The sequence below is a fragment of the Erithacus rubecula genome, assembly GCF_903797595.1.
Source record: "Erithacus rubecula genome assembly, chromosome: 13".
NCBI lineage: Eukaryota > Metazoa > Chordata > Aves > Passeriformes > Muscicapidae > Erithacus > Erithacus rubecula.
Window position 1 is genome coordinate 11470547 of NC_136665.1, and position 23193 is coordinate 11493739.

General features: G+C 42.9%; 1 long non-coding RNA gene across 1 annotated transcript in view; it reads right to left on the reverse strand.

The window, feature by feature from the left end:
• The window catches only part of LOC306807507, a 53080-nt gene extending 43613 nt beyond the window's left edge, over positions 1–9467 (reverse strand). The window contains exon 1 of the long non-coding RNA XR_013775735.1: positions 9307–9467. This is a non-coding gene — a long non-coding RNA (uncharacterized lncRNA). The remainder of the gene's footprint in view (positions 1–9306) is intronic.
• Positions 9468–23193: the final 13726 nt, after the last annotated feature.

Here is a 23193-nt window from a genome sequence, read left to right on the forward strand (position 1 = left end):
AGGATACACCAAAAAGCTAATTACAATGGATATTCCAAGAAAACAACCCAGGAGCAATCCCTAGACGTGGTCAAACAGCCTTGGCAGGTGGTGGGTGGAAGAAAAGCAGAATAAATACAATTAAAGAAGCAAGACAGTTCAGCTTTGTGTTACATGTGAAATGTAGTCTCCAGAGGCTGAGGAAGCAGCATGACTGACTAGGGCAAATTTTGAAATTCCTCAAAGGCAGGTTGCCTAGACGAGCATCCACAGCCAGGCTGACAGAAATGCTGCTAACAGTACCTAATTTGCTAGAGGATTATCACTTGGTGTAACGGATGGAAACTAGATTAGATAGCTGGTAAACTCACAGCACAGTTCATTACTGTAGGGGAAAATTTTTATCCACATAAACAGAGCTCCTTGTTCTGCCCAGCTCTATGCTGCAATAAATTTGCAACCCTGTGCCAGAAGGACATTTTCTACCTCATTTTTGTTCAAATTTTTGGCACAATTGGTATAATTATGAATATGAAGATACTATGCAGAGAAAGACAGCCATGAAGTTACACTTAACTGCACTTCCATACTTAATCTGAGCATCGCCACCTTTTAAAGTGCAGTCATTATCCACGTTCTGCAAAGACTGAGGCATGCAGAGGTTTCCTGAGTGGTGCCAGAACCTCTCAGTCCCCATAATCTCAAATGACAGAAAATACCCCATCACACTGAGAAACTAAATGATAGAATCATTTTTCTGCAAGCCCTGTGCTCAGTCAGGACACAGGCACAGGACCAAGAGGCCTGTGGCTCAATTGCCAATCCCAACCAACTCAGTAAGTGCCAGCCACATAGGAATTGCTGCAGTTACCACTGGGCTGCAGCCTGATCTGCTGGGGAACAGGGCAACTATTTCATGCAGCCAGGTGCTACTGCACAAGGTGTTTGGATAGGATGCAAAGGACACAAAGTCCATGAAAGATTCCAGAGTAGCAGAGCATGGCCAGTGAGTTGGAGCATGCTCACAGCATCAATGGCTCATCTAAATGCCTGACATGGGATTTGCAGCACACCTGAACTTTGCTTTTGTTTGAAACTTGGAGGCAGCACACCAGGCGTAGCTACCTGTGGGGCAGAGCCCAAGAATTTTACCTGCAGCTACCTTCCAACTGAGAAGAAACCTCCACAACTTGAAGGGGAGAACCAGAGATGGACAAAGGTTGAAAAGATGATGCTGCCAAGGGGAAGAAGACTGAGACAGCTCTACCCCACCTCACACAGATTTACCTGACCCCTAATCTCAAAAGGAAAGCTCGTGAGGGTGTTTTTACAGACATGACTTCATGTACAGTATTGAGATTGACTGCCTCCTATTTCAAGATGAAAGAAAACAAAAGAACATTTAATCTAGAAACAAAATATTCATTCCCAATAGTGGCCTCTGTTCAGGATTAACACATAGCCCTGAGACAAGCTGCTATGAATACTAACATATCCTCCCAGCTCTTCACTAAATTCATCCCTCTTTGACAGCCTCAGGGAATTTCCCCTGACTTCCAATAATCAAAAGCTAAGGATCTGGGCAAAATAGTTTTAATGAGGAGCCCCCACTCCTGGAAATATCATAATTTCCTGAACACATAGAAAAACTGAACCAGAAAAGCACATTGGTACCAAGTAAGAAGAGAGAACTTAGCATCACTAATTTCTGCAAAACTGTCACACTGCCTGACAGCTTACCTTATTATCTTATTTTTCTCCTTGTTTCTTTGCATCTCATTTGTTGCTAAATCTTCAAGGCCTCTGCTGCAAGGGGATGCAAATGAGGACAATCCCTCCCACCCCCAACTCTACCATCTACACCCTGCTCCAGTGCTCTCATCAAACTGGGACCAGAGATAAGACTGGAGTCCTCTGCACACAGACTCTGTACATTCAACTTAAGTTGCCTTGAGAACAGAGAAGATATTTGAATTTTTTTTTTATAAATTAAAGACAAGAAAAAAAAAATCCAGCAGCTAATCTCAGCTCCAGCCAGCCCATGGGACCCAAGTGAGATCTCTCAGCTTTATGTAAGTAGCATCTCCTCACTCAGGCTGTATGAAGCAATACTCAAATGTGAGCTGGGACCTTTACATCTTTGAACAGATGAATGAAGTGTCACCAGGATGACTAACAGTATTACACGTACAAGAAAAGGCAACAACACCTATAATCCAAATAAATACCCTGAAAAGCCTCTGACTGGCAAAAAAGCCGCAGCCAATATTAATATAATTGCTAAAACAAAAGCTCTGTGGTGCTTTGTTCACAGTGGAAATGAAATAATTAATCAAAAAATTGTGTTACTTCATAGACAACTTGAAGAACGTAGCATTGAATTTATTTTGTGGCCTCAGCAAGAGGTTTCTACTTGTCAAGACATAGCAGATGAGCTGGCAGGGTCACTGACACCTCCACTTAACACAGATCAGACATGGATCTAACCCCATCCTAATGCACTGCATTTCCTTGAGCTCAAATACCATGATAGCCCCCTCCTCCTTCAATGCAGAGTGGTCTTGATGCCACATACTTTAAGCTGTCAGAGGAAAATGTTTGAACTAATTTCCCAGAAGGCAGCTCTTCCAATACTACCAGTGAAATCAGCAAATTTTGCTAAAGCCAAAAAAATAGTTTTGCCTGAAAAGTAAAAGCCAGTAATTACTAGATGCCAAGTTCATCTAACATTAATGAGGAGGAGAGTCAGTAACAGGGAAAACACCATAATTGCTAAAACAAATACATTTTACAAACATTTGAATTCCTTTATTTTCCAAGGACAAAGAAAGGAAGGAAAAATGGAGAAAATAAAAAGGCAATTCATTCTTTTGACAAAACAATCAGACTGAATAAAAATTCTACTTAGATTTTAAATTGAAAGTTTCATTACATTCTCTCAGAGCACACAGCAAGACCAAGAATAACTGAACAAAATGCAAACCCTTCCAAGGGGGAATGTTCCATTCCACTGTGTGGTTCACCCAGGCCAAACACCACAGAAGAGATGCTCCCATTTCCAACAGAAACCATCAGCATGGGATTTATTTTCTCAATCAAGTGCTGCCCATGTTCCACTCCCAGTCACACCAGTGTCAGTGCAGAGCAGCTATACTCATTTCAGGAACACAGATATTTAAATGGTATGACTGCCTTTGGCATAAGACACAAATGCAGGAGCAGTTCCCATACACATGGGATCATCACCAACATTCACTGGAACACGAGACATGGTCTTTCTGGGAAAAGAGACCATCATGGGAAAAAAGTTTTCACCTTCCTCTAGAAAAATCTAAGCCTTCTGCACACAGATCACTGCTCTGAATGTCAGGTAAGGACTGTTTTTTAAAAGAAATAGCTCCATTTATGTGATGCAGAGCTCCAGAAATGCCTGATTCACTGGCTCAGGGCTTGTCTACAAAGAGGTAATTTCAATAGAGCTCTGCCTCCATAATTATTCTACTATATTCATACCTCTAAATTCATTTCATTTTCAAAATAAAGACTTTTGTTTCATTATAATGAAGTCTAATAATTAACAAAACAGTCACTAAAATGGGACACTTGTAGGAAGGCCTACACAGTCTTAAGCATAGAAAGAAAATCTGGCATAGAGCTCATGCCCTGGTGGACAGCTTTCTCTTGCCTACCACTAAGCAGCTCTGCCACTTGTGTCTAATTAAAAGAGACAAACATAAATTAAAAAAGGCACAGCAAATCATTCACCTCAGACTGGCCACATACCTTTGTTTAACCTGAGCAATCTTCATCTCAGTGCAACCCAGAGCATCAGAAGATCTCTGGGTCACCAGCTGCAATCACAGCTCAGGACTGGAACAGTTTCAAAGACCACATCCATTTCTTGGAAATTGCCCATGTGTTTTTCCACTACACTTGGCATAAGTCCATAGAAACACCAACAGGTTTGGAGAACATCAAGCGTGGCCTGATTCCAGACAGATCTAACAATTCTTCAACTCTGAAATTTTCCTGGCTACCACAATTCATGGTTTGCATCAAGGTCTTCAGCATCCTGAAAGGTTTCTCCCCACACTTTCCAACCTTGGCAGCTGTAAAGGAAAAGCTTGCCAAACCACTGCAGCTGATGCTTTTGTCAGCACTGAGCATCACCACTCAACATTGCTAATAAAACTTCTTCACAAGAATCCCTACAGAGTAATAACACAAACGAGAGCAGAAGCCACAGTGTCCATACAGTTTCATAAAGCCAAAGTCTACACATATGGGAGCACAATCAGGTTGTAAAATCTGGCAGATCACTTCAAAAAGCAAAATAATACCAATCTCTGTCTTTAACCAAATTTCAATGAGGCTTTGGAGTCATTCCATAAAACCTCTATGTCTTCATCCCTAAGTTGTGCAAGACTTCTCAATCAGAGGTAAATTTTCTGATTGCTGAAGTACAGGATCAAAAACAGCAGCCCAAACCTCAGACCAGTGTGACACCCAGCAAGGAGGGGAGCAGGGAGCACAGTGCTTGGGTGCAGTTATTACTCACTCAATGAGTGCCAAATCCCCATCAACATATTAATGAGAAAAAAAAAAAAAAAAATACCATCAAAGTCTAGCAGGATTTGCTCTGGCTGTTCCATCAGGTTGGTAAGTGAGCATTATCCCTTAAGCATTACCACCACAGCCTTCATGCAATCCTAATACCCATCCCACTTCATTGGAGGGTCAAAACCTCTATTTTTATATTTTGCTTAACGGCAGTGGTCTGTATAATGAGTATTGCCAACAAACAGCAGCCCATAAGTCCCTGAGCTCTGTGTGAGCAAGTCCTCATCTCTAACAAAGCTTGGACACTGTAAAGCAAGAGTATCACATGCAGAAATACATAAATAGACCAGGTACAGTGGACAGATGTAACAGTCTTTCAGCTGTAACATTTCAACTGCACACCACTTCAGTGACAGCGACACAGCCGAATTTCTTTACTGAAAATTAAGTGCCAGTATAATAGATCATGTCATCGTAGGTTTGGACAAAAGGACTCCACAAAGCAATATATTACAATAGAACAGATTCAACCTGGCACTGAAAGATAGTCCTAAGACAACTTGACAAAAACAAAAAACCTTTCTGAAGGACAGAATTATTTCTGATGTGGCAAGCACAAGAAAAAACAGTATATTTTAAACAGTAGAAAAGTTCAACTGATTTAAAGTTATGCACACCATACCATTTTGAAGATCAAAATGTTTTTGGGTAAGCAAACAAAAGAATTATTTGTAGCAGTTATTCTACACATTAGATGCATACCTCAAACAACATGGAACCCACTAAAAGATCTAATTTTCTGCTAATCATGCAAACCCAGCAAATTTCCATCTTAGTGGGATGTTTCTCCCTAATATATATGAATAAGTAAAGAAGAAACCCATTTCTAGTCATGGACAGTTTCAGAGCTATTGAGCGAAACATCCCAGTATATTGTTTTGTGAGAATTGAATAAAAACCTGATGTCCATAGCCCAAGTGTTATAAGCCTCCTCAAAACAGACTTGAGATATTTTCACCTTCCTAATCTAAATATTTAAATAGCTCTGCCAAAACCATGAAAATCCACCCCCCTGCTAAATTTTCCCCAGGGTCCCACTCCTGCCAAACTTCACCTGCAGCAAGACGGGGCAGCCAAGAAAAGGGGATCTTGCAATGGGTTTTTACTTTGTTGCCCTCATCCTGCAAATCAACCTGCCCCATGAAAGATTTTCCTTTCCATGCACCACAGGACACCTCTGCCCACAGCTGCACAGCAGCAAAATGCCCCTATATGTTCCTACAGCTGTTTCCAAGGTAACAAGCACAGAGCTGTATACAAGGGAAGGAAGCAAATAGCAGCAACAAAACCTTGCTATATTGTCACTTTTTGAAGCAAGTCTGACTTGTCCCTTTCCCCTTCCCCTCCTTTCCACCTGCCTCATGATTCAAGCAATGGTTGGATAACTCGCTTCACATTTTATAATCCCATTACCTCAGTCTTTCATAAGGCTTGGTTTTGAGTTTTTATAAGGCATCATACTGGAGTTTTAAAGGTGAGAGTCAAATTTTCTGCTCAAGAAAAACCATCTGGGAGAGGAAGGGGAATTGTATCAACAACCTAAATTTACACTCAAACTGTATTCCCTCCCCCTAGAAATAGAAAAACATCTCAGATTAAGCAAAGGATGTCTGCCCACAGCCATGGCCCTAAGCATCTTACACAAGTCCTATGCATCTAGCTAACACTCCATTTCACCAGTTTGGATAAAAGTATCTCCACTTCTCAGTCTGCACATACAGTTTATCCTTTCTAGACACAGTTGCCACATCCACTCAGATGTGCCAAAAACACAGAGACTTTCCCACCCACCCACATACATTTTTGCTACCAAAGCAGAAATTAGCCTTTGATGCTTCTGCTACTGAAGACATTGGAGCAGCAAGAATGCAATTCAAATCCTTCAGTCCTCACATAAAGGACAGCAATGGGTCTGAGAGCCAACCAGCTCTCATCACTGCCTCATAAGAGGATGAGTTATCAGAGAGAGAAATCAGCAGAAGATCTGGCCACCCAGCTCTGCACACACAGCAAGGGATAGAAAGCCAGACCATACGCTTTAACCTCTTCTTTCAGGTCTGAGACAACCCACAGTAATGCAGGGGATTAATCCCATGATTTTGAAATAACTTGTCTGTTATCAATGCAGAAGGGAAGGGAACACATTTTCCACCAAGTATTTTCAAGTCATTGACATCAATTTCTTTTCTCTTGCATGAAAATGAATAAGTAGTAGGACATTCCACGTATAAGTCTCTTTGTGGTGGAGAAAAGCAACATTATATAATGAAGCGTTCTGCACACTGGCCAGAAGTCATTCCCATCTTTCAGGAGACGGAAATTTTAAGGCAAAGCATACATGAAGAGACACTGAAATGGCAATCATACTTCAGCACAGTTTGTGTATATCTTCATTTCCCTATGTGACTTACCATGGTTGACCTTTGCTACCAACTCTGATTAATGAAGCTTCCAATCCATCTCTGGATGGCTGCAAATTGCAAGAGGTGCTCATCACATTAATATTCAGTTACCAAAATATACCACTCTTCTAATTACAATTGTGCTCCTGCTGAACACCAGGACATTTCCTTTGGAAGCTTAAGCACTCTGGTCCTCAGAGGAAGCGAACAAATTGACGGGCCAGAGTATGTACACAATTCTGAGGGAAAAGGTCCCCAGCTTGGGCATTAAAAAGATCCCCAAACCTATCACAACTGCATAGGCATAGAGCTACAAACAAGGCAGATGTAACTTGCTCTGAATAAAGAGAAACAGAAGTCAATATTTCTTCATATACTGGTTGGAGGTCAGTTTGCAAAATCAAAATATGAACAGTGCAGACACTTCTTGCAGTGTTATTAAAGAATGGTTTGGGTCAGAAGGAACCTTCAAGATTCATCTAGCTCCAATCCTCCTGCCACAGACAAGGACACATCATGATGCAATACCTTCTCTAACATACCTGTTAACACTGCAGTGCTACAAAAACATTACCAAATACTTCCTCTGCTGCCCCTGCAGAATTATATGCTATGACAATCATCAAACTGGTTGCCTTGTGGAAAAGGGAAATAAGCTCCCTACAAGCTCAGCTAATCTTTCTCTACACAGCATATCAGCTCAAGCCTGCAAGATTTATCCATCCAGATAAGCCATTCTGCAATTAAATGGCACCTTCCTAAGACTGACTACTCTTTGAACCACCCACAGAAATAAACGCAATGTACTCAAAGGGATGCACACCAGCCACAGACTCACTGCAGTGCTGGGACTGAAGTCAGAGGGAAGGGGGATGAGAAGGAAAGGCATTAGAGCCAGAGACAAGTACATACTTGTACAAAGTCTCACAGAAAGTAACCTAGCAAACACTAACCCAGTACAGCTATACATCGACAGGTCCCTGCTGTGAATGTTTAATGAGGCTCTCAAAGCTACCCTGATCCAATGGTGCAAAAGCATCCATGCCAGCTGCAGCAAGGCAGCATTACAAAGCACTGCACCATAACAGGGCTGAATTCATGCCAACAGGTCTCGGTGTGTTGAGCAGGGGAGTGATTCTTCTACAGGACAAGATTTTTAACAGCTCTATCTCAGGTTAATGGAGGCTCCAGGGGAAGCTGTGGTCCTAGAGCAATCCAGCAGCAGAAATAGATGGTGTTCTCCCAAAGCAGTGGGAGCCAGGAATCAGCATCAGAAAGGCACAACAGCTTGATGACTCTGTCCTAACACCTTGCAGAGGATCTAACAGCACAATTTTTCCCTGTGCTTATTAACCAGCAGGTTCAGAGAATTCCACAATTCTTGCATTACTCACATGAAATGCTGCAACAGTGTCACTTGATGTATTTGCTAAGTCTGTTTACAAACTAGAACAGTCTAGAGAGGTAGTCTGGGAAGGGGTCCAAAGGAAAAGCCTGCCATTAGCTACTTTGCACCAAAGCAGCAGAGTTTCATAAAACGTGCATTCCTCCTTGTTTCTGCCTATCCCGGATTATCTCCTGCACCTGAGTCCCATGAGAGCACAGGACAAACTTTCCCCACCACTCTCATCCCTGTTCATCTACAAAGGCAGGAGCCGAAATGCAACGTTTAAACCTCCCTTACGCTGTGCCACCTTGTGGATGTCTTCTCACGACTTTCATGAGCCGCAGGTCCAGCATTTATTTAACATCACACTCTTGAGCATGTAAACAAAATAATTCACAGTCACTGTGAGCAACAGTAAGCGACACAATAGGAATCAGATTACCGCGACACGTCCTCCGTGCAATTTGCAAACCCTTTATTCCCCAGGTGGAGTTTACACTGGGGAAAATTACCAGCTGAAAACAGCATCACCAGTAGCTTTAGAAAGTTGGGGCTCCGATACTGCAAGCCCCTCTAAATATCCAAAAAGGACCGCGCAGCCACCTCGGGCTCAGGTTTGACTTCACCACTTGAGGAAGAAAAAAAACGAAAATTTAAAAAAATAAATAAATAACAACAGAAACCAAGCAAGCCCGAGGATGGAAGGGAAGATTGGCTGCGGCAAAGTTTATCGGCATGAAGAGCATCCCCCCTCCAGTCCCTTCATCCGCGAAGCTCCATGCCAGCAGAGCATTGTCCCCCTCCCAGAGGGACACGCATCACCATCATCACCACCACCACCCCAAAGAGTAACGGAGAAGAGGAGGCAGAGGGTAATTCCGAGCATCTCCAGCTCTCCTTTCCCCCCGCCGCGCTCACCGTCCTCTTGCATCCGCTGCAGGCACAGGGCGAGGCTCTTCCTCCAGCCCGGCATCGCGGCAGGAGAGGCGCTGCCGCCCCCCGGGGCAGCGGCGCGGCTGGAGGGGCCCGGGGGGGCCGGCGGGAGCGGCGGGCGCTGCCGAGCGCGGCCGGGCTCCCCGGCGCTTTATGGCCGGGCGGTGCATGCGGCGGCGGGGCCGGGGCCGGGCGGGGGAGCGCTGCCCGCCCCCGCCTGCGCACAGCCCCGGGCCGCCCGCCGCGCAGGTGCGCTCCCCCCGCCGCGGAGGGCGGGCAACGCCGAACTCGGGGAGGGGGGGCACAGAAATTCTGTCAATATGTGTATGTTGGATGTTTTTCCCCTGGGGGGGGGTCTGCGTAGATAGGATGGGCCCCGCCTGTCAACAGGCGCTGGGCTCCGACCCACCCGGCGCCCTGCGGTTCCCAAATCTCGGGCTGACGTTGGGCAGATAAATGCCCAGGAAAGGTATGGAGAGCACATTGCTCCCATTCTACATTCTCCCTACAGCTGTAGCCCAGCGCCTTTTCCCCTCACCGAGCGGCAGCTGCCTGGCAGCCCCGCACAGGTGCGTGCAGTGACGCGTGTGTTTATCCTGAAGTTGGGTTTTCTGGTAAATAAAGTTGCACAGCAGCCGGGCTGATCTACTTCGTTTTCTTCACTACCACTTGCAAACAGCTGAAGTGTATGGGGAAGACTTAAAAACATCTTTTCAATTTCTTAATAGTACACAGATTTCAGCACTTTTACATGGACACAAAGGAGATCCTTATTGCATATGCTAGGGCATTCATGTTTTTAATTTCCTGGGGGCAACGTATCTCTGCAATCACTAGCAGGGTTTTTTTTTGTTCTTCATGAGGCCTTTTCTTTTATTAGCTATCTGGTAGGTCTCATTCTGCCTCCCTTTGTGAGAGTTATTACATTATGTGCAACATCTGCTATAATCTAAAATATTAGGGACCAAGCTCTCCTTGGGATAGCATGAGCTAATTCCAGTTTCAGAAGCTGGTGTCTCACACCATTTCAGGTGGAACAGGGCAGCTATAACAGCAAGAGAATATATCCATCTCAATGCATCCATATGGACTTTGGCTTTTCAGTTCAGCTTTTCTGTCCCCACCTGCATGAAAAGTAATTGTTGTAGGACAGCCTAGCACCCTGCCAAGGGCCAGCAGCTTCACCCTCTGTGCTCTGCTCACATCTAAGAAACATTTGCCATTTAGGGAGCATATGCCAAGCTGGACAGCAGGAGTCTGGAAAGCTTTCCAGTGCCTGGTGGAAATGGTCACAAAAGTACTTGGGAATCTTGAAACAACCTCCTAAAGCTCTGAGCACACCAAGGAAGAAAATCTGTTTTTGCAGGAAGGGACAAAGGCAGAAACCTGTGACTTTAGGGCAGTTGAGGGATGAGAGTCCTAACTGAGATACTTGAATTAAAGGCCTACAGTTAAGTTAGCTTCTCCCCCTACCCCCCCAAATTCTTGATGAGCAATGTGGGAGTTGGGCTGCAGAAGGTCTTTTGAAGTTACTATTGTAGAATGCTTTTCCAGTGAGTTAAGCTGGGATAATCATAAACTCATGAGAACAGACAGCCCTCTTCATCTGAGCATAAGAGTTCACAACACTGCAGAGGCAGACAGCAGTATGCAATGCCCTAGGACTGCATCAGAGGTTGCCATCACAGCAGAGAGCAGCACTGTACAGGCTGATTCCCTTCCATGTTTCTAACCAGAGTTACCCATCAGTTTAAAGGACAGTGATGGGAGTGATGGCACCCAAAGGCTTATTCCAGCCAGCTGGAGCAGTCATTTCTAAGAGAGATTTCCTGAGCACTATTGGCAGCAGGAGCACAGATATAGCTCAGACCTGTTATACCCTACTAGCAGCACACAAAAAAATCACAGACATAAAAATATATTTTTGCCCACATTCACCTTCAGACTTGAAACATAAGAAAGGATGGACTCCCCACACAGCTACAATTTGTTCAAGAGCTCTTTTCCTTCTGCTAAATACAGCACATTTGCACAGCTTGTTCCCTGGAGGAAAACACAACACCCCCCCTCCACCACCACCCCTTCCCTGCAATTTCTTTGTACTTTTGGGACTCACAACAAATCATAACTCTACAGCTGGACTGGATAAGGACATATCATGCTAATTTATAGAAAGTTTGTGATATGCCCCAAATATTCTAATAGCACAACTCAAAAGCTTTTTGGAGAAAGACTAATCTGAAGCCAGGATGCATCCTGGAGGAAGGAAATTATGCTTCTTCAATAGTTAAATGCAGCACACAGAGGCAAGGGCTGTTGAATTGTATGACTAACTCAACCACCCACACAGGCAAATCACCTGCCCTTTCTGTGCCTTGATTTCCTCAGCTGTATTTTATAATTGCATGATGATATCCAGATTCTGGTATTAGAAAAGGATTTCCAGAAAAGTGATGGTTATTGATCTAATATTGTCCTCAGGAAAAGTAATGAGAATCTGAAATAAACCTGGTAGAGGAAGGGGCTCTTAAAAGTAAGGTTAAATTGACACTTTTTGTACCTGAAAGCTCATCTGGTTTTGCCATTTTCACTGATTTCTCTCACAAAAGACTCTTTCCCTGAAGTGTCTTTAGACTGTCATGGCTACAACAGTACTGCTTTTTAAAGGACACTGCTACCACGGAAATAATTAAATGGGAAAATAGCAAGCATATTACTAGATGAAAAAGCAGCTCAGAGGTCTTAAGAATTGAATTTGACATATCCATTATTGTAGAAAGAGCCAAAGCTAGTGTGGTGAGATTTTCTCAAGCACTAACTTCAGTACTCACATGGGAAACTGGGTTCGAGAAAATGAAACATACCTAGAAGTATCTGTAGGGAATTCATAAGCAGAGTTAGAGTAAAACAGATACTATGATACTTATTTTGAGGGAAATCATGGAGGGATATTTCAAGCAGAAGGAAGTCCATAGGAAACTTCAGAAGTGAATAGCCATGTCACAATAATGTGTATATATAAATGAAATGTCCAAATGCAGGATTTTAGGCACTACTGTGACATGGATACTACCACAACTTTAGAAGGCACTGGTGTCCTCCCCCATCCTGCAGAAATGGTTGTCAAACCAAATTTGTGAGGCAGAGATTCCTCTTTCGGCCACATGCCATCCTAGGATAGGATGACCTGGTTTGATCAACCTGGGGACTTCACTGTTCCCTGCACATTCTGTTTCAGCAGCTGGTGGTCCTTGCCCCACTGAGGAACACAGAGTACAGCAAGGCTAAAGTCCCAGCTGCTACTAAGCAAGGAGGTCTCTGCCCTGCAGTGTGTGCAGCCTAAATGGGCAGCATGGCTCAGTCCATAACTCAAGTTTTCCTTGCATGTGTTTTGGGGTATCTCTCTAGGGCTGGAGGAATGATGGGACGTCTTGAATTACAGGCTTGCTCTTAATTGGTTGTAGAGAGCATTGTCTCTATGGTCCTGGGTAGCTTCAAGCTCTGCCTCTCCCAGCAGTTTTCAGTGGCACATGAAAGGGGACAGTTGGCTCCACTGTGCTTTAAATACCACTATAACTCTAAATAAAAAAAAATGAAAGCACCAAGTTTTCCAATCTCAGGAGCTGGCTATTGAGCAATGGTTCAGGCCTGTCAAAAGCCTTCAAACCAGGCTTTCCAAATGGGATGGATCTCACCTCTCCTGCATGCTGCATGCACAGGGTGGATGATAGACAATGATGTCACTTGTGTGGCAAAGGAGGCTTCAATGTAAAAATCCCATTTTCCTGCAAGGGAGAATGTCCAGGCTTCTTAGCTTCCATTTTGTCCTTGAACTCTTTACCTCCAGATAGCTCCAGCTCAAATTCTCCTGTCATGTGTTCCTTCACTCTGAGGTTCAATCATTTCATCATCTCACGACGAGAGTAAGCTGGCTCTTTGCAACAAGAAAAGTCAGTGAAAGGAGTCCATTTTCAACCCCAAACCAAGTGATTTAAGAGCTCCTCTCTAGCCATTTCTGAATCTGTCAGGATGTGGCACTTGGGAGACCCTTAGGAGTGGTGTTCTGTCCACCCACCATTCCCAGCAGCTTGAGTGAAGATGTACAACTAGTGAGGTGGCACCCTCAAGGCTGCACTATTTCAACAGTGAACTGGAAGTTCATGAAACCTTCTGGGGAAACAGAGAGGACTGTGGGCTCCCTCCCCTCCTTATTGACCTGGTGCTACAGCCAGGCAGCATTCAATAGCTAAGATCAAGCTAGAAATTACTTTGACTTATGTAATCCTACACAAAGGAAATCTATTTAGGTGTCTAGAATAATTTTTTCCTTCCTCACTCCCACTCCTAGATTTAATTAAATAAAAGGTAAATTTTCTTTCTCTACCAAGGCTGGGCTACTTTGCTGAGTGTTGAAGCAGTGCACCCTGCATCTTTACAGCTGTACATGGAGAAGGCAGGGACTATTGGAAATTTATTTCCATCTCACCATGATATGTAAGTAGCACATGGCTGCATTAATGCAGAACCAGTCTCTACTTTCACCTCTCAGGCTCACAGAAGGGTAGTGGGGATACAGAGCATCAATCTCTGTCACAACACAGTGTCACAATGGGTTTGCCTCACTGGCTGCTACACTTGCTTTTATACCCATACACAGCAGTGAGATCATGGAATTTAATAATGATCCTGCCATGGTAGAAGGTTAAAGGCAATTTTAAAATGGATTATCTTCACTTTGCTACCACCAGAGGTGATTAATAGCAACTTTACTTACTAATCCAACTTGATTCTGATTTTGTCTTCAATTCAGGCAGTGTGAACAGTTTATTTGTTTTGTTGCCTGCTTCTTGTCAGGCATTTTATACTGTGGATTTCCACAGAAGTGTTCATGTCCAACTAGATTCTGAAGGCTAGAAGCAATCTGTCGTTTTGCTTCTTCTGGGTGATATTCATCTCTTTGAATAGCTGAATACCTTTTAGACAGATGCCTTTGGATTTCACTGACACAAGTCTATAGTGTATTTATGGGCTCCATGAGGATATGGACACCTCTGTGCTCTGTTAATGCTGGAAGGGAACTGAAGTACTCTTTGTTTTGGTCCCAAAGGCATACTTGGAGTCAGCTCAGGAGCTGGCTCTTCACCTCCCTTGGAAATCACAGAATAATCACAAAGGAGTTCAGGCCCACCCCCCACCTCCATCCAAAGTCATCTTTCTGCAGGAACCCTACAAAGTGCATGTGCAACAAGCTCTGAGTGCTGAAGCAGTGAGGCTGCCTGAGGCCAGACAACCGTGGGGTTTCTCTACTGGTTCCCCACTCCTGCAACACCACAGTCAGCAGATCTCTTCTCCTGGGCACAAGATCTGTCCTTGCTGGCCTGACTGCTGGGCTGATGCTAGTGCTGAAGCTTTTATTTTGCTTCCCTTGAGGCTTCTTAACTTACAAATGCTTTTAGAGCAAGTTACAGACCCCAGTCACTTTTTCTGCCAACAACACAACATTGGCTGCCCACATTGTTCCCAAACCTAATCTTGTCACTTACTGCCAATGTCCCACCACAGAGATTATCCCCATTTACCTACCAGTGACCCAGCAACTCACAATATTGTTCTGGAAGGACTACAGTGTAGCAAGACAGAGAAGCTTTGCATCTGCCTCACTTCATGCCCCAAACCATCAATGTTAAAGCAAGACTCTGAGGTCTGTGCCCCTTCCCCTGCTAACAGCAGGACTTAGGGCCCTCCACTGCCCCCAGCTCCATTGCAGCTGCTGCCTATTGATTTCCAGGCTACTGAAACATGCCAGAAATTCAATATCCAAGGTAGCCATGCATGCTACATGTTGCTCTGTGTACTACCCTCCACATCGAGGCAGACAGCAGAGTCTGAAGCATTAGCAGCTAATGCAACTGCTTAATAACGTTAATATTTTTTCACAACCATGCAACATAAGGGACAATACTTTTGGTCCTACCCTGTGTGAAAATCTCCTCAACTCAGCCAGTAGATAGCTTTGTCTGGGTTACTGTGAGGCTGCTGTGTGATCTGAAGTGTTACTTTGAAAGACAGAAGAATTTTAAAACAAGATTTTGAACTTGATCACAGCAATGAAGAGCCACTTTCTAACTTTTGATTGAAAATGGAGTTGCTGGAAATATGTTCTTTCTCTTTCAAAACTGCTTTCAGGACACCTTCCTTCCCTTTATCATATTAGTATTTCCCCTGCACACACCACCATGATTTGCCTTAGACACACACACAGCATCACTAATAAAATGTCACCATTTGCACCATGTCCAAGCTTTTATATTCATAAAGTCACATAACCCTCTCAAGCAAGAACTGTGCTTAGTATCATTCACCCAGAGCAGAAATCTCCAAACCATCCCATTGCTACATAGAGGTATTCATACCAGACATCCACTTAGCAGCAAGATTTGCCTCTGGCTATGTAAGGTTTCATCTCTGCTCCTCATTGCAGAGGTGCCCCAGGGAAATTTTACAGATCACTTAAGTGAAAGAGCTATCAGATATAGGATAGTTGGCTCTGCACCACCCAGAATGCCAGGTACCAGACAGCCTGGCAAGGTTTATCATTAGGACATGCTCTACATTTTGCTTTCTTTTCCTGATTGACAAATTGTTTTTTATGGGAAAGGATCTTTAAGCTGTTCCTGCAGTCCCAAATTGAATTTTTCTTAGTTACCAGCTGTGCAAGTAAAAAAAGTTGATCACCAGGGATTTTTCATTTCTTCCAGGAATAGCTCAGTGTCTTTTAACAACCATGAAAGAAATGCACAATGGAAGTACTTCTGTGCCTTCTATTAACATGACTGTAGTATCTGCCATGCCCAGAAGTCCATTCAGGAAGGAAATTCAAAGCTAATCCCAGCTGCTCTGGACAGTCAGACTCAGGGTAGCAGCTGGCAGGTTTGACTCCCAAAAGTTTGGCCCTGCTGATCCAACAGTATCAGAATATTATGAACCAGAAGTTGTGGAAACTGCACTTGATAGTAACCAGAGAAACACTATCTATCCATTTCTCAGTAAAGCATGTCCGTTTGAATCTCATGAAAACTAACTTCAGTATTGCCATTAAAAAAAATTAGGTGATTTTCTTTTTTGTGGTTGATGAACAGAAGCAGTTTAAGCAAAGAGCAGGGTGAAGAAAGCAACACTACATCTGTCAACATATGTTAAAAGTCATTACTATGACTGTCTTACCTCTTTGTCCCTTTCATTGTGACCCAGCTCCAGCTGTCAGTAGCACATTAATGACTGCAGTCTATTTCAGATCAGAGAAGGAGGCAAGACATTTGTAAATCATTGATATTGACTGCTAGTCTTAATGGAAACACTCTGTAAATTTGCATGTACATTTAAAAGGGATAGAAAAATACAATAATTGCCATTTCAGTGTTCTGATCTCTCCCAAATCAGTTGGCAAAGGAAACAAGCACTGTGGGCAAGACCTAAAAAATGCAAAGCCCCCTTCACTTCCTTGCATTGTGGGCTCCCTCCTCCAGTGTTTCACAAAATACTGGAATTCACATTTTGTATAGCTTCTTGGTATAGCTGAGGAGTTGCCTGGTGCTCATCAAGGCCTTTAATAAAGAAATCATTGGACTTTTGCCTGATGTAGTTATTCATTTTGAAGCATTATTCTAGTTCTCATTCCACATGTCTATATTTGACTAATAGCAGCGGCACCACACACACTTTCAAGCTCTCTATCTGCACAGAGACTCAATATTTCTTCTGTCAATTATCGCTAAAATAACATTTACAATCACTCTAAGCTTTCGTGATACATATAGTAACACTCTGGTGCCTTCTGGGCTTCTATTTTAAGTAACATTTGTGTCAGAAGGCCTGTACGGGGGAAAGCCTTTGTATTGGGACTGAAGGCCTGTTCAACAACAGGACAGGGCTCACTCAAGCCAAAGGAACATGGATCTCCTTAGGATGTGTGTTTTGGTGTCCCTGGAAAGCTAACAACCCTTTTGAAGAACTCCTTATCTATTTAATCTTCAATCTCGGCCCTTGCAAAGCCATTGTCAGCTGGGAGATTGAAAGGATGGCTGCTATTTCATGCCACTTAACATACAAGCACTTGTCCAACTTTTATTGCAGAGAGCTGGCAAAGCACAACCCAAAATTCGAGTCCCACTAACTCTCACCCAACTTAAACTGGCAGCTGGAAATCTGGGACCAGCTCTTCTTGCAGTTCTGGTTCTTCACTTGTCTTATTTCTTACCTAACTTTACATGTATGAGACTGGAGGAGTGGGGAAAGAAACCGATTTACCCCTCCAGTGCTGGCGGGGAAGCGCAGAGGAGACACTCGTTTATGCGAGCTCACCTCCGCCGAGCGCTCACGGTCTCGCTGGGACGGGAATTACACAACTGCAGAACAGTCTCGCAGTGCCATCTACCGCCCTGAGCTGCCTCCGCCAGCGCGAGTGACACCGCCGGGACATCGCTGCAGAGGGGAGCCGGGACACAGCCATCCACAACTGTTCTTTTCTTCCTTAGACGCTGCTCTCTCTTTTCCTGGGAAAATTACCTTAAATAGCCTTGCAAGGCTCTCCTCAAACACGCACAGTACTCTACTTTGTCCAGAAAGACAACTTATGTTTTTCACTTTATGTTTTTGGAATAAATTACAGGATGATGGATAATGAAAGAACATTTTATGGCAGATAAATCTCACCGCAGAAAATAAAGAGGAATCCAAACTAGAGTGGACCAAGGCTTTGAGCTACAGTGGAGGGGAAAAAATTCCCTTAGCTCTAAAGCATCTAAAAGCAGCTTTTCACTACCACAATATCAGAAAAGAATTATATATACAAGATAGTTTTGTTCTCTTAATAAATTAGCCATAGCTGCCACTTAGCCATCTATGCAGGCAGATGGTAGATGACTGCTAGGTAATCAATGCCCATATGGTAAAGAAACCCCATCCTTGATTATGCTGATTTAAATCTCTTTGGTGCATCAAGGTAAAAATGATCCTGTGCCAGAGATGTGACCTGCCCAAGCAAACAGATTTGATCTTTCCAATGCATCAGGAAATCATATGTACAGGGATAATTTATTTTATTGTGCCAGCCCATTTTCTGTTTAGTGTCAAGAACCAGACCCTCCATAAACAGAAAGTGTCCAGAAGTGATGTCTTTGTGCAATTCAAAAATCATTCATAAGCACAGAACAAAGATTTAGGTATACATACATATACATATATATATTTATCCTTAAAACAGGCACTTCCTTTGCATTTATGCATTTCTAGCCTGAGAAGACAAATTAAATACACCAGGCTAGAGATTTCTGTTGGCCTAAGGGAAAAAAACATGCTGCTTTGTACTGAACTGAAATCTCACCCAGTTCCCGTTTTAATGGCACCATTTAGAATACGCTAAAAAAGCATCAACTGCAATTCAACATTATTGTGCAAAAACTAGTAAATATAAATTATTCCCCCTCCTCCAAAACAGCCTAGTAATGTCCTATAGGATCCAGATTTCTGCCACCACGTCAGAAAAGTTGAATCTGGTACCATGAACTTGCTGGTTCAAAATAATTCAGCTCAAACAAGGGATATAAACAGAAGCATTTTACAAGATGTGATATAAATATGGCTTACTTACATCATCATTGTGACACTAAATGAACATAAATAACAGGGTTTAAACTCACAGCTAGAAAGTGATCTCTTTGGAAAGTTACAGCTACAACAAGCACATGTTCTCTCTACCTGACACAATTAATAGCCCAGCATTTTCTTTAAAAGAAAAACAGACCATAAAGTAGGTACATGAGCTTTAGAGTTCCCAAATGTTAAGCTCTGGTAGATGCTTTAATAAACCCCTTCACCACCATAAAAGCTCTGTTAGGCCAGGTTCAGATTAAAGACAGAGCTGTAAGCAAAGCAGGTGTGCATTCACTAACAGCATCTAGACCAGCACTTTAAGGTGAAAATTTGCTTTCTTATGGGAAAGCCACACTGTGGATTTGTTTCTTTTCAATAAAAAGACGGAAGTTTTTGAATGGATCCTGCAGCTTTAACAATATCAATGAGAAGAAAAAGGAGCATTGAACTCGACCCCTTCACATGGGCATCCCCTTGATTATAATCTCCCCTTTGCTGTCATGTTCCCCTTTTGCCTTACCTCTGTCCTGCATTCTCCACAGACAAAAACCAAGGCACTTCCTCCAGCCTGGCATCCCAGACCTAGAGACAAAGAAATACAAGTCTGTAGTGTCTCAAAGGAGTTTGCAGATGTGCAGCTGGAATACAAAACCCAGCTTCTTTACAGGACTACACCTTGACAAAGAGGCAAGTCCATCCGTGCTTGCAAAGACAAGAAAACTCTGCAGCATGGAAAAGCCTGACTGCAAACCATCCAGGCTGCATTTTGCTGCAGGCATGGAGCAACTTCGCATGTCCACAGCAGAAGAAGCAGATGGTGAAAGAAGGATGGACAGATGAATGGGTAAATCACAAGGAGCTGAGCAATTCCTTAAAGGGCATGATTGTCTTTTATGCCAACCACACAGAAACCACAGACAATACATGCAGTCTAATAAATTAGAATTCCTGTTCAGGGGATGCAAATATCCACAGTTACCTACCAATGAAATTGATAAGCCAGCTTCCTTTGGAAATTTCCTTTTTACATCTCCAGTGTAGAAAATAGATCTATTGGTATTTCTTAATACAAGAAACAGTGAAAAAGCTATTCTTGTTTTGAACTTATGCTCATTTTTTTTTTCTTATGTCCATCAGGCTTAAGAACATGCACACATTCCCCAAAAGAGGAAGGGTCACTATGCCCATTTGCAGCAGAGCTTGCTAAAATGCATACTAAAAAAATCATGGCTATCAATAACAGTTTTCTAAGCTAATTCTGGTTGCAGTAACTATGTCACTCCTACATATTCTGTTGCAAGATGACATTAAGTCTATTTCTGATTGAAGCTGTTGGATGCTCTAAGGAAGTCCCTACTTTGAAGCTGTATTTGAGAGGAATTACAATTTCTATACAACTAGCACATAACAGCATTCCCTCTGTCATAACATATATGAAGAGAGAAGAGAGGACAACACTGTAGACATAAAACACTATTTAAAGTGTATTATAAAACTCAGCATAAAATACAGTTTCCCAAAGAACAGGACAAGGCTCCTTTAGATCTCCATTCAATTTAGCATTAAGTCATCATCATATTTTTTCTTTTTTTGACTAATTTTTGTTTGCAAGTGAAACTGAGATAGCACAAAAGTAATCTGGCATTGCAGCTTGTGACCCAACAGGCAAAAATCCAGAGCCACACTTAAACAGTTAAACACTTACTATGAACCTCTTCTGATTTTGACTTTCTGTCTAGGATCGTGCAAAAGAGCTCAAACATTTATCAAATATTTACTTTTGGGATTTTTTTTTCTCCTAGTCTGCACACCTGCCAATTACCTATCCAAATTATTCTAACTTTTAGGCTTCCTGAAAAAAACTCCACAGTGTCCATCTAGACTTTCCACTAAAGGGCTTTTGTTTAATTCTTTGCTTGTTTGTTTGTTTTGCTGCAGCAATTGTGCATTTCTGAAAACACAATACAAAAATACAGAAGTCTAGACTATGCTTCAGGTCCCCTTAGAAAAATATAGAGAAGTAAGCAAGAAAAAGATACATTAGGACTTGATTTTGGGAGGACATGTAATTTTTTCTAGGAAGGAAAGAAACACTTATGGATCTCTGATGCTGCAAGAATTAGTTTGCAGTTTTGCATGCTCCCATCCTTATTTTTGGCCTCACACACACAAGAACACACAAATTCCACAAATACTCCAGCTAACCAAGATTATGCAAACTATTGAAAGCAAAAATCCTCTTGTTCTGTTTAAAAAAAAAAAAAAAGATTTTTGTTGACATAACACAAATTCTTTCATACAATAATTTCAGAGATTAAGAGACTGGGGGGAAAAAATTAAAAGAAAACCAGAAGGAATTTCTGCATCCCTCAGAAAAAAACAGATAAGTTGTCTTATGTTGAATGGCTCTGAAAGTATAGGAGGACACAGTGCCCTAGCACTAGGGCTTATCTCACAAAATGTCCAGCTGTTATTTACTCACAGTTTTATTTCATCTTAAAGCCAAGATGTAGAAAACAAGATAGAATATCAAGGCCTTAGGGTAGGATGAAACCTTAGTGTCTGAGATAAGAGAATCAGACTCAGGAGAACAAAACCTTGAAACATCAATATCATTTGGTCTGGTGCTCCTGCAAGTTTTGGTAGGGGGGGTGTAGGAGAAATCCAAACCAAAGCTTTGCAATTGATTCAGCTTTGCACAGCATCTCTCACCAATTTCGTGAGACAGTAAAACACCACTGTTTTATAAAAAATCCCCTTAGAACAATCCACTGTGATCCCCAATCTTCCTCAAAAATAATAAACAAGCTTTTTGTGTTGATGCAGCTTTGTGGAAACAACAGAATTAGACTTCATGCTAAAATGAGCAGCATACTAATTGGAAGTGCTGAATCAATTATTCCCCAGGAATTCAGGGCTATCAGCAGTCTGAGATCAGATGAGGTAGTTAATACAGCTTTCACAAATTCCTGATAAAAAAATAAGCATAGCATAGCCACACTGAGTTTCTACTGTACACTGCAACAGATTCCTCCCCTTTCCCACCTCATTTCTTTACATTAAGCTGATTTTTACTTCACAATTTGAAGTGTTTTTATACCTCCCTCACTGGCGTTTTATGAATTCCTGGGCTGGATTTTAAAAACGCACAGAATAGCCCTTGACAGGTTAGAGTCGACACGGAGCCTTTCGGAGGGAACCGTACGTGTGACAGCTTGTGAGTGCTGAGGCTGTGCATGGCAGAGCGCTGAGCCGCAGGCGGTGCTGCCAAGGGCAGCTGAGTGCTGCGCTCCCCAGCGCGGGGAGCCCGGCAGCGGAGCAATGCCCGGCCCGGCAGGAGCTGCTCGCCCTGGCCTGCTCCGTGTGTTTCCCTGCCTCCCATGCTATGACAGCCGCAGCTGAAGGTTCTCTCGGTCCACGCGTCCCTCGGTTCTGCACAGCATCAGTGACGCTGACTCGTTCCCAGTCCAGGCATGCCTAGCCAGACCTCTGCAAGCCACAGAACAATCCACTGCTTCTTGCAAGGACACAAAAGCCAGTTCTACAATCCTCACAGCAGCACGAGCCAGCTTGGAATTTCTAGGATTAATTTCCTTTTCCTGTCGTGTAACTCAGTAGCACAGATTTTCCTTACAAACTCAGTGATGAATCTCACCCTCAACCAGAAAGGAACATTTTAAGAGCCAACCCTGGCCTGGGTTTGGCCTGTTTTTCCTTCTCAGTGTTGTCACTAGGTGAGGTTTGAACAGGCAACAATAAACAATTTGTTGAAGTGTGATTTAATTAGAACAGAACAGATGTTCCCATTAATCTGTCCTATTTTTCTCTTTTTCCATTGCAGATTAAAATACTTCATGGCTCTAATGACCTGCACTTCTCTGTATCTGATGTCTCTCACCAATTCCCCTTTTAAACAGCCAAAAGCAAGACAGCCTCACTAGGGCCAGAAATTGCTCTTTCTCAATTGCACACTTCACACTCCCAGGAATACAGGTGCAGCTTTCTTAGCAACTGATTGTCTCCATCAGCTTTGCAATTCTGTATCCATAAACTACTAAGCACAGCCCTGACCCAGCTTGCCAAACACAAAAGCAATACATCTCAAAACCGGTGCTTCTATCAGCTGTCACACTGCCAAGCAACATCAGAGCACCTTATATTTTTTCCATTTTATTAAAGATAAGTGAGAGGCAGCTTCTTCTTGCTTGCAACCACAGATAA